Genomic DNA, 14,092 nt, shown 5'->3' with positions numbered 1-14,092 from the left:
TGCTGTGTTAGGGTGCCCACCATCTAATTTCTTTTTTCTCCTCTCTCCCCTTGTGCCCTGCCCATTCCTCAGACCTCACCTGCCTGTGGAAGATGTCTGGTATAGCTTAAGGTGTTCAGTTCTGTTGTGGGTTTGATCTCACCCACTGGCTTTTGGAATAAGCAACATGCAGGAGAAGGTATTGCAAAAATTGCATCATTCCTCTATGTACAACTTAAGGTCCTCACTGCTCATCAGGAACTGGCATGTATCTGGCTCTGCTCAAGCATGGGAGCAGTCTGGCATTGAATTCACACCATTAGCCCTAACAAGAGGATCCTCTGTCTCCTGGGGCTGGGCTGCAAGTGTGCAACTACACACTTGTGCTGCACCATGTGGACTCAGTGACTCAGGACAGTGCTATCTTGGGACTCTCTGAACCATCCACTTTGTAAGTGGTCATGGGAAGTTCTTGACTCTATGTTGGAAACACCAGGCACACGGTATATCTCTCTCTAGCTATCCTGGTCTGACCTGGCCAACAACATTCTTGTTCTGCTGTAGGGGAGACCAATCTTTTAGATTAGTGTTAAGAAGGATTTTAAAGAAAAATCAGAAATTATCTATAAACCTGTGAGGAACTGATAGCCTAGAGGCCTAATTCCAGAGCTACCAATCTAGGCTTCAGTTATGCCAGATGTCAAGGATAATGGGAAGTAACAGATTCCTACTGGAGTACTGTATTATACATAATTGTTTCATCTTGACCAGAGGTCAGAAGATTATAATTGGGTTGAGCTGGGTCTAACACCTCCCATTCAATGACAGCCTGTTGAGTGCACAGTCATCAAAGCTCAAAGAGAAGGTAGTAAAGGAAAGGCTGAAGACAGATGTAACAGCAGGAATAGCAAGATATTGGTGAGCTCACAGTGCTTACCCCTGCTCTCTAGTTCATGGTGTCCATCTTATGGCAGGTACTCTTAAGCACCAAAAAGAAACAAAAAGGCAATGATAATAATTGTTTCTGTGGTTCATCAAAGGTGTTCAAGAAAAACATGGGGCAGCCCAGGTAGCTAGTCTGAATTGGACTTATGTATCCCAGGCCCTGTTGTAAACATCCCAGTAAAATAAAGCCTTGCAGAAGAAATCAAGTAATTAGCTGATCCACCAGCATTTCATTTGACACTTCTGAGGTGAACAAACTTTTGCAGAAACCCAGTGTTTCCAGGAATCCTTACTGTCCAGCACAGGAGTGATCTGCAGCTCCAGGACTTATAAGAAAAAGAAAGAAGGGAGTATTTGGCAGGGAGAACTCAGATACTACTTCTCCTCCAGTGGTTATCCCAGATGCTATAAGTCTGGGTGGACCAAAAGGAAACCAGTCCAGTGCTGGAAGACTTTATTTCAGGGTATGTGTCTCTCGAGCCCCACAGTAGTGACTCCCTCAGGACTGATTCTCAGAGTCCCTGTCTCCAGGATAATCAGCAACACAGGGGCTGCAAGAGTGTCTGTGCAAGTAGGTACATGAAAGTCCAGGAGTGTGAATTTAACTGGAGATGCTGAGAAGGGAATCCAAGGGAGGAATAGACATTTCTGTCTGCTTCACTGCAGCTTGTATCAATTACACTGAGCAGCTACCAGGAACAGAAACTGTTTTGTTAACACTGCATATTATTGTTCCAAAGTGAAATTTTCTCTGAATTTCTGGTTTGCAAGACGTTAGTTCAGTCAGAAACCAAATTTCAAACAACAACAGTTCCTGTGAAGTGTAAATCATGGGTTTGTGACTGCTCTTCCTGAAGTTTTGTAGACCAGATCTCTGTGCGTTTTGTTGTGATCAAGAAATTCTGGACATCAGCTTTGCATTTTGCTTTCAGTCTAGTCTGTGCATCTGTTGGTCTCTGTGAAATTCAAATGCTATCCTTTCATTCAAGAATGAGAGCTGAGGCTTCTGTCTCCTATATGAAGGAAACCGCGCTCACTTTGAATTGTTCAACGTAGGAGAGGACTGACCAACCTTTCTGAAGTCTGTATCAAACTCACTTAGAAGTGCTTCCTCTGAAAGGCACAAGATGTCACAGTATGCCTGGGACGAGTGTCCAGGGGAGGAAGGAGCTTGGCCACATGGGACAGATGCCCACCTGCCTTGCAGCCTGCAGACCAGCATCTCCTTCCAGAGAGTCAGTTGTCACCAAGCTCTTTTTCTCTCCAGAGAAGCTGTTTCTCTGCAGCGACAGCAAGGTCCCTGCTTACTGCCTCCTCTTACTCAGAGTATATCTTGTGCACAGTGGGGGACAACTTCAAAAGAATCCTTTTTTTTAGCCTCCTGTTAGTTTTCCAGACAGTCCTTCCACTATCTCCCACAGAGCAAAATGAATGGTTCAGCAGTGAGGTGCCTGCTTCAGGGGCACTTTCTGACCTGAGCTGACTTGTATCTTCAAGCTTGCAGAAAACAGGCTGAAGTTTATGCCTGATCTAAAAGCAGATGTTTCCAGGCTGTTAAGCAACCAGCTGCATTCTGCTCCCAGTTGCATGAGCGGTGAAATGTGGAGTGACCCTCTGGGAGCGCCAAAGCATCCAGGGCTTGCAGAATCTGCACTAGGGATCATCTAAGTTACTGCCCTTGTACTGAGCTAGTTTCATGGAGAAGGAGATTGTGACTGTTAGAAAATTAACTCAATCCTTCACCTTCATTTTGTATTAGGGCAGTAACAATAGGAAGAGAGAGGAAAGACCCAATCTGCAGGAGGAAGCACCTCAAGGGTGCTACTCTGGGACACCTAGTAGAAGATAGAAACCTTCCACTTTGTCCCTGGGAGAAATGGCAGAGGGAGGCCCAGAGGGAGGCAGCAGGATTTTTCCCCCACTAAACAGAGTGACTCCAGCCTGCGCTGACCAAACTGGTATGGCCACATCAACGTGACCACTATATGGCAGAGCCATGTCATGTGAAATATCCTCCAGATCTGTCCCAGAGCTGGCTTTGTTTCAGGCAGGTAGAGCAAAATCTTCCCATTGATGACATTGCATGTAGTACAATTTGACATCTCCAGCTGCATGAGTGTGCTTCACCCACTGGGCTTGCCTTTGGGAGCAATGAATTTGAGAATCAAAGACTTGCTACTTGAGGCTAGCTCAGCTATGGTGAGCAGGAGATCATCACTGTTTTGTTCTCAGTCCTGTAAGCACAGGACCAGGCAGATGTTAGTCTTTACCCCACTGAGTGGAAAATGCCACCAATGCCAAATGGTATTGTTGAAGTGGGAGCAGTGTTTAGACAGCATTGCCTTCTGAATCCTCCATAAGAGAACATGTGATGTGGTGTTGAAAGAAAGGTATAGCAGTTTAAAGCACAGGCCCTAGTAAACAACTTTATCTTACAATGTGTGAGCTCAGTCACTGCTCTTGAAACAGAGGAAATGGGGAAAAAATTAATCCTGGCTCAGAAATGCCCTCTGCTTGACATCTCAGGGACTCAGCCTAGCCCTTCTCACCTGAGAAACTGCTAGAGTCAAGATCTGAGGAAGGCCCGAGTATCCTCAATGGATATTTACAGAGAAGACATAGGTCCTCTTCTTCCTCACTTTGTGCTTGCCCTGGCCTGGACTGCTGCATTGCTACAGGAAGGATATGATGATTTAGCAGTACTTAGTGACACGGATTGTCCCTTCAACACTTACTTGTCAGCAGATGCCTCCCAGGAGCTGTCCTATGACCTGCAGCTGGCAATAAGCAGTATTCCAGATGTTCCTTGCAGCTTGGCAAGAAACATGCCAATAAACTGAAATTTCCTAATTCATTCTGTAGTCCAACAGTCCAGGAATTTACCTGTATAGGGGGGTTAATTGCTTTCAGACAAACATAGTCCCTCCAGCTGTACTTGCTCAAAACAGCGTGCAAGTGAAATCTTGCATGAGTTTATCTATATTATGAAGAAGATTAAGTTCCTGGTTACAAAATTGGAAGTAGAGTTGTAAAAGAGGAAAGTAGTAAAAAATGCAATCTTAGAGCCCCCCACTACTCAAACTGCTTTCCCTACTCTCCCTGGCTTTCAGCAAATCAAATCAGAGTTGTAGGAGGTGAGGGCAGCTCTGAAAGTTGGTCTCTTCCCTGCTCAGTTATATTCATAGTTTCCTTGCTGCTGTTGAATGTAAATGAAGTTTCAAAGCGTGTCGGAAGAGCTGCCTCTCTCCTCCTTGTCTCTCTTCTCTTTGAGGGAATCTGGCTGGGCTTCAGCTTGTTGTGAATTCTTGGTGTCTGATACTGCAGATGAAGCATCCTTAAGCTTCTCTGAGATGACTGTCCTTTGATGTTTAAAAGGTTTTGAGGAGTGTTGACTCCTCATTTCTGTTCACCTTTTTTCCCTCAGGAAGGCAATTGACTTGTATCCATATCTGCTTACCTTGTGAAATCCTCTGGATTCAGAACCATATGCCAGCTATATATCAAAAATATGCCAGCAGGCTTTGTTTTTTCCCTGAGACCATGCACTGCACATTTACTAAAGCAGATGTCAAATCTGAGGATGGCTTGAGCTGCCTGCCCTGTAGCTGTGCTGTCAGCTGCTGGAGTACAACCACGAAAGGCCTTTGGGCTATAAGAGCCAACCTTGTTTAGGTGATGTGTAACTCTGCAGAATGTCTCTGAGGTTCCTTAGCACTTTTATTTCATACGTTCATTGGAAAATTAATTGCTAAGATTCATTTCGTAGGACCCTGATGCACGCAGATTCCTGAATGCTCTCCCCAGTGTGTTTCCCAGGGCACTGAAAGCAAGATGCCTTCCTGAGGCTCTGCACCAAACCTTGCTGGCACCCCTCACTGGCATTTCCAAAGAGAACTTCATATATATGATATATGATTCAAAAATTGTTCTAAATCTAGAGGATTTCCCAAGCTCTGCAGAACAATTGCATAATGATGAAAGAGCTTTTAAACCCCTCAAAGGTTTTTTTTCTCTTTCTGTGGCCATAAAATGAAATGTTTTATTCACATCCATATTCCCATGGGTACAGTTTCTGTAATAAAAGATGCCACAAGTGAAACTCTAACACCAGCATTGGATTAGAGCCTTTTGTCATTAAACTGCTTAGAATTGTTTTCAGTCTTTTGCTTTAACTTGGATAAATTAGTTCATCATTAGTTTCCACAACGAGATTTCCATTTTCCTTTCTCCATGTTTGATACTGAAGTGCTTCAAAGCAGCTTTCCTAGTGACATACTGTATCAGGGAGGAGACATGCTGTTCCCCAAACATGGTTGCCTCTCATTTCTTAACCAAAGTAAGTCAGAAAGAATAGTTCCAGAGAAAAAATATTGCTGTGTTTGTTATCAGGCATGCATATCTCATTTAATATCAATGTCAAAAAGTATTACTACATCAAAAATATATTTTATTCTAACAGGAATTATAATTTTTTGTTGTGATATTTATGAATTAAAATAATTCTGAGCACTCCCTTGCATTAAAACGTTTGCCTTGCTCAGCAGCAGACATGAGGCAAAGTGTGCTGACTAACAGGCTTTCCAGCACTGCAGTAAATATCCTGTTGCGCTCTCATGGCAGGAAGATTGGTCTAACCTTCTTTTTCTTGCAAGTCACCACTGAAACCTTATTAGGGGGCTGTGACAGTTTGAATATCCTCCCTCCCCATCATGATATCACACATGTGTCTATAACAACCGGCAGCAAAGGTCAGTCAGAAGTGAGCCCTGGTCATTGCTTGGTTGACCTTTTTGAGTGACTGTGCTGGAGGCTCTTAGTCAAATTTTCTTATTGCTGGGTGCTCTTGCTCAGCCTGTCACCAGTAATCTATTATTGCCCCCAGTATATGCTCTCCTTTGCTGTTTCACCTCTTGGGTCTTTATTCAGCATAACACATCACACAGAGAGGCAGAGGTTCATCAAGACCAATTTCAAGCTTTTACTTCAAGTGTCTCACTTTAGGAGCATGTTGTATGTAAGGTGCATAGGCTCCCTCTTTAGTCACTGAAGAGAAATTGGCACTTTCAGGAGAAAAATGAATTTGTTCTGCAAATGGCTGTCAATCTTGTCCCAAAAAAATGGGAGTACAAAGGGCCACTTACAGTTTGGTCTGTCAGGGTTACCACTGCTGGACACCTCAACCAGAAATCTCTTTTCACACAACTGTATGTCTAAGCACAACTCACTGCTCCTGTGGAGAGATCCAGGTACCAGCCCAGGACTCGGGGTTGGATTATGTCTCTTGGCACACATGGTTTAGATAACCCTCAGCATCTATCCCTGTGCCTCAGTCTCTGTATATGGAGATGTCAGTGGCACTGCGGGCGAATAAGGTTTGATGTAAACACATCAGAGGCTCTGCATGCTCATTCCACCTGTGAGGACACAATGGGGGTATCGTGTTGTGGCTGCCCATGCTCATTCCACTGGTTGGGACACAAGGTGGGCATGATGTTATAGCTGAGCATCCCAGAGCAGTAGAGCTGGAGGAAGTCAGCTGGAATGTAGAGGTCTGTGGGAAAGGGGTGGTTGCTCAGCACCCTGCCCATTTCACCAAACCACAGTAACAGGTAAAGCAGCTGGGGTGAAAAGGGAGATATTTTAATTCATAATTTACAGGGCTACAGGCAGGAGTAGCTGGGTTGTTTTTCAAATTAGTAAAATACAATTTTCTAGGGCAATTTTGCAAAATGCCGTGCAGAGAAATCCTGATGCTTACTTGAGGAGTTAAGACTGCCCAAAAGCCTAATGGGATCCTTTGGCTCAAACAGGAAATGTGCTCTTTGTGATCATGATGTAAAGGGGATCCACATCTGCCCGGTACCAAGCAGTTTGGGAGCACCCTGAGAGCTAGAGCAGATGGTCTGTGTAGCTGATACAGGACAGTCGGTGCTGCTCTGACACTTGGAAACAGCACACAATCAGGGATGAAGGTGACCTTCACACTCAACTTGTTAAATGTGGTTGGTCTTAAGGGGGATTGCCACTCTATGGAGGAGAACTGGTATTTTTATGACAATCAGTGCTTTCAGAGGTATCATGCCTTTGAAATTAACTCTTTTTTGGATTTACTGACTTACTAGTGCAATTTCTTTCTCCCCATTTGTGTGTCAGTGGGTCATACCTTTTGTCCATCATTAGCTTCTGTGTAACTTCAGTAAAGAAGAATGCTCCTGCTTTGGTCCTGTGAAAGCAATCATTCCATCACATAGGTGGGAGGTCCTGTGGGCAACCCAGGTTTGGATGTTTCTGGTCTGACAGTATCCACAGCCCAGGAGAGGTGCCCCGCTAGCACTGCAGAGTGGATCCCCATAAACTGAGAAGGCAGCTTGGGCTGAAACAGAGGGAAAAGGATGAGAAAGGGTATAAACATCCCATCAACATTGGATCTGGTTAGAAATGAGCACCAGGCCAGATTTGTGCTTTGATCCATACAGGATCCATACAGAGCCATGAAAACCTCTCCCAGAGTGAGGTGCTGAGAGTTCCCCTATGGGCTTGGTGGCTTTGGTACAAGTTAGGTCTGCTATGTCTATTACCTGTGATGTGCCATAGGACAGCAGACATAGAAACCAAGCAACATTCAAGATTAGCATTGTGTGAAGAGTGGTCCTCTATTATACACCCTTAATCTCCAGTGAGGAAGGAATACCTAAACATACTGGTGAATTTAGGTCTTTGTGTCCATCAGAAAAACAGCTCATAGGTCTGTTGTATGGTTAAATACACAGCAGGCTGTGAAGCATCGAGATGCTGCATTAATGGACACCAACAAATGCATGAGCTGGGAAGATACAGCCCATGGCAGAAGCCAAATGTTATGTTCATTGCAGACATAAATAATAAAAGTGCCTTGAAGATTTATAATGAAAGTGAAAGAGAGCAGAAAATTTTACTTGGTGGTACAATTTTCAATCAGTAGCCAAAGCTGTGTGCTGTAGCCTGGTTTCCAGTTACGCTTTTAGCATATATTTATTAACGTTAATTAGCACAAATTGTTCAAATGTATCTGCTAGAAGGCAACATCAGCATATTTTATACTGACGCATTTCCCAAGGAGGACTCAATGCAATACCTGAGAATAGTCATGCTGGTTCTGTAATGAGATCTTTATTATTCTAATAATCATCATGGATGTGAATAATATTTTACACTTAGAAAGAAAGCTTATTCTTAAAGGATCCCTGTAGGCCTTCCAATCCTCTTCATTTCTAGAGTACATCCTGAAAAGACCAATGACTCAGTCCACGCAGGCTGCATACCACATGCAATGCTCAGAGATAATGGACCTCAGGACACTTTGCAGCTGACCACTGTCCCTCAAAAGGTCTCCCTAGGAAAAGGACCTTTTATTGCCATTTTAGCAGATTTTTCAAGAAAGCAGGGATCACTATGAGTCATCATAAAGTTATATTTATCTATTTATTTCACAAAGAATTCTCCATCCTTGGAGGTGTTCAAGATATGGCCAGACAAAGCCACAACCCACCTGATCTCCACCAGGGCTGTTTCTCTCTGCTACAATGTTGGTAATAACGAGACAACTCAGTCCAAGTTCAAACCACATTTTTAAGACCTCCCCTCCACTGCATACAGCCTGTCACAAGGAAGCCTTTACTAACGGGATCAACAATAACAGAGTGAGCACTGAGAGCCACGTTGGAAGTGGCACTGCTAGCTTTCATGGGCAGCTCTGGTACTGTGCCTTGGGCAAAGCACACTTGTCCCTGAGCATATTCTCCAGCATTTTGTCAAGCCCTGTTTTAAATAACTGGATTTCCACCACCCTTCAGAAATATAGTATTAAGCAGTATTAGAGCTTTTCTTAGAAAACTTTTCCTGTTGTGGAGTCCCCATTTTCTAGTATGAGTCTCACCTTTTAACTTTAGGCTGTCCCTCATCAGACTACGCTAAACAGTTTTGCTCCTTGCCTGGCTATTTAATCACTGTTTGGCCAAGCCATGCATAATTTAGTTCCTTTAATCTTTCCTATTTAGCTTGTCCTTCAATCATTTTGTGGCTGTTCTGAACGCCCTCTGCTTTCTCTATGACCTTGTGGTGCCGACATACCCAGATCTCCTGCTGCGCTCCCCTGGATACGCAGGACTCCTGCTGTCTCTGTTGCCTACAGATCTACAGGGTGATTCTTTTATGAGGCCTGTACGCAGATTTGTGTCAAATTTGTTGTCCCCTTCTACTCCAAGATTTGCTTAACCATAATCACTGCACATCTTTCCCTTCATAACAAGTATTTGCAATCTGTGCTGTTTCCTCTGAGGTTCTTGAAATATTTTCCCAAACTTACTCCCCCTTGCTGTTTCCTACTCTCTCTCAAGTTGCCCTTGACTCTTTGCATGCCCTCTTCTGCATTCTCAGGCCTGAACAATAACCACTCATTCAGTCAGAGACATAGGTTTTATAAGAATTTTAGCCTTTGTTAATGAATCTTTTGGACAATGCTGAGGTCAGTATAGACCTACCCTTTCTGTACATTCTTATATCCGCTGCTAAATGGGAAGTGGAGCACCTTACAGAAAAAGTTAAGAGTTGTGATGTAATCAATCTTGGCTGAATTTCCCTGGCTAAGATGGAGAAGAAAGGGTGTGAAAGGTAGGAAGGTCTGGCTGAACCTTTCAGAGAGTTTCAGATCCTTAAACACGACTTTGACGAGTCTTCTGAAGCAGAGCCTTCCACACTGAGAAAAGCTCCTTTGGAGGTCCCCTGCACTGTGAGAAGATATCTGAGAAGCTCCTCTGCCACATTAGGCTTCTAGCTGGGACAAGACCTCTGAAAATAAGGACATAAAGACTTCCCTTACACATTCATAACAGAAACTCTGCAAAGGTATTGGCCCTGCAGCAAGACTGTCCACTTCGAGAGTACAGGAAAGGACTGAGTGCTGCTTGGAAACTGCCAGGTACCTAATGTCCATGCCATGGAGAGAGGCAATAGAATAGGACTGTATCTTACACTGGTTCATGTAGTCAGGTCAGTAAGAATGCAAGGCTGTGTAGTGCATGAAGAATGGGAAGGGCGTGTTAATATGGGAGCCAAGAGCAATAAACTCTCCAGGACAGGGTTTAACATTGTGTCCCCAACCAGAGAGGAGGGCTTCTCATGCTTCAACCTTCTCATGCTTCACTGCAATTTTCTGGTCTTCCTCCCAAGGACTGAACCCTGAACTGGACCCTGAGTCTCAGTCACTGGAGTGGCTCCTATCCCTGCCTATCTTGCTTGGTGGAAGTATTCATGCACTTCCCCAACAAATACAGCTACTGTGAAGGCTCTGACGCCTGGTAAGCATGTCAGCCAGCCCGTTCAGCAAGGCCCCAGCTCCACCCCAGGCTGAAAGGACTGAAACAGCTCCACAGTAAATACAAACATCTAATGGAACATAATTACCATCTGCTGCTTTCCAAGGCAACACATCCGAATTACCAATTGGGAAATAATTACAGCCCACAAGTCTCCATCACAAGGGCCTCATCTTCCCTCTTGAATCTGCGTAACTTCCCATTCTCCACAAACTGCAGCCCTGCTGCAGGTGCTGACATATCTCTCACCTTTCTTTGGTTGCTGAAATGTACCAAACATCAGGAAAGTATTTGTTGAAGGAGTAAATAGTGAGATCCATTCTCTGAGGGCTTGTATTGTATCAGCCAGAGGCATTTCATAAGCATTTGATGTTACTTACCCCTTAAGCAAGGATTTGAAGCTGTGAGGGAAGGCAGGGCAGTACAAGCGCAACTTCTGTTCACTGCTTTCAGGAATTTTAGCACCTATTTAAAAAACTTAAGCAAAGAAAGGAAAATAGTTACTTGCAACAGGATCCTCCAGGGCATGAGTTCCACAACACTAATCACAGTACCAAATCCTCTGCACAAAAGACCCATGCACATCTGCCCACGTGTCCCAGGCTGAAAACCCTGGGTGTAAATTAGGCTAATATATATGAAGAATGGACTCCTTTGCTTTGCTTTGTCTTTGCCTCACCCTTCTTCCAGCCTGGCAGCAAACGGTGCAAACTGTGCTGCCTCCCTGCCAGCCTGCACAGTGCTACTGTGTGCACTAGGGCATTCAGCTAATGCTCCAGCTATGCAGAATCACAGTCATCTGAGGCACCTCTTGCAGGGCATTCAGCTCATCCCACAGCAGCACAACAGAACTGATTTCATTATACCAGACCCTCCCTAATAGCTGGCTGTGTATCAAAAGGGAGGTGGAGAGAGTAGCTTCTGATCTGTGCACTGATAATAGAATGATTAGCAAGGCCTGACTCAGATTTTTGCTCTGTTCGCAGGCTAAGGACTTCATTAGCCCACAGTTAAGGGTGCAAATATCTGACAGTTACTTGTACAGTGAGGTGTTTAACTCTCCTGAGTGCACTGTGCTTTTCTTATATGTGTCCCTATGTTAGCAAGCCCAGATTGCCAGGGAGGCTGGAAAGCACTTGATAGAGAATGGCTGCAGAAAGAAGAAACTTTGTACTACAAATTCCATTTCTAGTTGATGTGCAAGTTACGCTCTTCTAGGTCCAGTCTTTAAAAGGTTACTTTTTGAAGCACTGTTTGGAGGGAACTGTCCTCCATAAAACTATGAGAAATGGAAGAATATCTTTATCTGATGACTGAAAAAAGACCCATGTCATTTGCTGTATGGTGTAGAAGTGGACTTCAGTTTAATTGCCAGAGTCAAGTCCAGTCAGTTTCCCAGAATGAGACTCGTTCAATTAGATGAAGTCCTCAGAAGCCAGAATTGCCACAGTGTTTGACAACGCCTTTTATTAGAAGCTGTTTTTTTCAGCTTTTTTCTGTAGCTTACAGTGTGTGGCAAAGCTAAGGTTAAGATAGCTCTTTTGTTGTCACATCCTTGTTATGTGTTGCCTTCAATTTATAGACCTTGGTCTGCACAGAATGCAATGAAAGAGGTTGTACCATGACCCAAAAACCAGATGTTTGTGCTGAAATAGTCCCTAATGGGAAAAGGCCACTCTTTAATCAGTCAATGAGTTTGCAGGATGTGTTATTGATATGGGTGAAGTATTATATGGAGAACTGAACATTGAGTCATGGGCCAGCTGAAACAATGGGTTGAGGCTGGCACTGGAAAAAAGTATAGAAAGTCAAACACTCAGAGAACTTCAGGAAGTCTATCTTCCATAAAACAAAGCAAAACCAGCAAGGCAGTGGTGATGGGTTAAAGCAATATTAGTGTTCAGAAGACTGCTAGACACTAGAAAGGAGGACTGGACACATATTAGTCTTAAGGGGTAGCTCTCCAAGGTGAAATACATACTGAGCTGGTGAAAGACAAGGGCTGAAAACAAACAGGTAGGATGATAAATTTAACATGGAAATGACAGGCAGGGTAGAAATGACTGTCAAAGAAAGCAAACATTTGCAGAAATAAGGTGATCAGGAGAATTTGGAGGGCACATAGCAGAGGAAGAGGCCAGATGCTGGTAAAGAAACAGATGTAAGTAATAGATTTGCTGCAGCAATGAATATGCAAAAGAAATCAGCACAAATGTAGATGAGGTAACTGCGGAGCAGGGAGGAGCACCTCATTCTTCAAAAATAAAAGGGGACAGTACAAGTAAGAAGAGTTTGAGTCCAAGCAAAACAGAGGACAGAGTATATAGAAAATGAAATAGGAAAGCAGAAAGGAGAGTGTTCTCAGACAGAAGACAAAGGAAGAAGACTGGGAACACACAAAGAACAGTAGAAAGGTCTATGTGGTTGGGGAGTCCTTATTAAGAACTTCTAGTGGGACTCACACCAGAAGAAATCAGGTTGAAGGGAAAGTGATGTAAATACAGCATTGAAAAGCATCTGGGACCATAAGAAAGTATCCAGAGCACCCTTTTTATTGAGGCAAATGACACTGCTGCATTCCCAGTCAAATACATAAAGGAGGACTGTGCCAGATGAGAGAAAACTTTCTGTAACCTTCCGTGGGATTTGTAGGATCTCCTGAGGCACAGGGGGAAAAAAGGACAAAATAATGAGGATAAAAAGATGGTGCTAAGAGAAAGGCTTTGGGATGTTCATTGTCTGGAAGGAACTCACAGAATAAAATACTGGTCATAGCATGGACTTCACTTGAGGAGAAGGCTGGTGTGATTGAGGAAAAAATGAGAGGAGAAAGCTGGGAGAGGCTCATGCGTTCTCCCTATCTAGTAACAGTACGCAGGAGAAGGGAAGTCTGGCAATCAAAGACAGCAGGAATCTTGGTGAGGAAAGGATGTACAGTGAAGAAAAGAAAGGACCAATACAAACCAGCAGGAGTCTGAATAGTAGTAAAAATCTGTCAGAGCACCTAAATGGATCCGTATAAAAGGACTGGAGCATTAGTGTGTGAACAGCAGCAACAAAAAAAAGAGAAACACAGCTATTGTGAAGATGTGAAATTGGAGCTGATAGTTAACAAACACGGAGGATCAGTAATTGAGACTGGTTCTTGGGTGTGCAGGCTTTGAGAACTATACAAGCAAGGTGATAACGTGATGGACAGATGACAAAAGCAAGGAGACCAGGTCAATGAAAGTCTTTCATGGCCATCCCTAATCTGAGACAGAATGGTAAAAGAGGTTCTATTGGAGAAGTGTTTATAATGAGCTGAAGACTTGCAGGATTGGGTCTGGAAATGGATAAACATTTATGAAGTGTTAGTGGAGGAATTTTGTCATCATGGGGGGATCTTAATTTCCTAGATAATAATTTACAGAACAAGAAGAACTCACAGTGGTAAATCTCTGGTGTCTTGGACATGATAACTCATGAGTTTCTTTACCAAGTAGTCAATCCATAAACACGAGGCAATACTTACATTGAGGAGTTGTGAGGCATTACACACATGAACAAAATGACCTTGGGTGGAATGATCATAAAAGGTTTCCACTGAAATTAAATAATAGGACAAAGGGTAGATCTGTGGGTAAAGTTCTTCAGTTCAAAAAGGAAAACTCTTACAGACTCAGGGAAGCGTTTAGCAAGGCCTGAAGAGCTCTAGGACTTCAGTTCAGAAACAGCATATCAAATTCCAGGTGTAAAACTATTAGGAGTCTGTATCCAGGCAAGGTTTTCAGGGAAGAGGGCTCCACAATTAACTGAATTTAGAAAAGGTATGT

General features: G+C 43.6%; 1 protein-coding gene across 1 annotated transcript in view; it reads left to right on the top strand.

The window, feature by feature from the left end:
- SHISA6 (shisa family member 6) overlaps positions 1–14,092 on the top strand; it is a 255,211-nt gene that overhangs the window by 179,628 nt on the left and 61,491 nt on the right. The window lies entirely within an intron of this gene.

Source organism: Mycteria americana, chromosome 16 (assembly GCF_035582795.1).
Source record: "Mycteria americana isolate JAX WOST 10 ecotype Jacksonville Zoo and Gardens chromosome 16, USCA_MyAme_1.0, whole genome shotgun sequence".
In the NCBI taxonomy this organism is placed as follows: domain Eukaryota; kingdom Metazoa; phylum Chordata; class Aves; order Ciconiiformes; family Ciconiidae; genus Mycteria; species Mycteria americana.
Note: the sequence above shows the minus strand (reverse complement) of the source record. Positions and strands in the feature narration are given on the sequence as shown.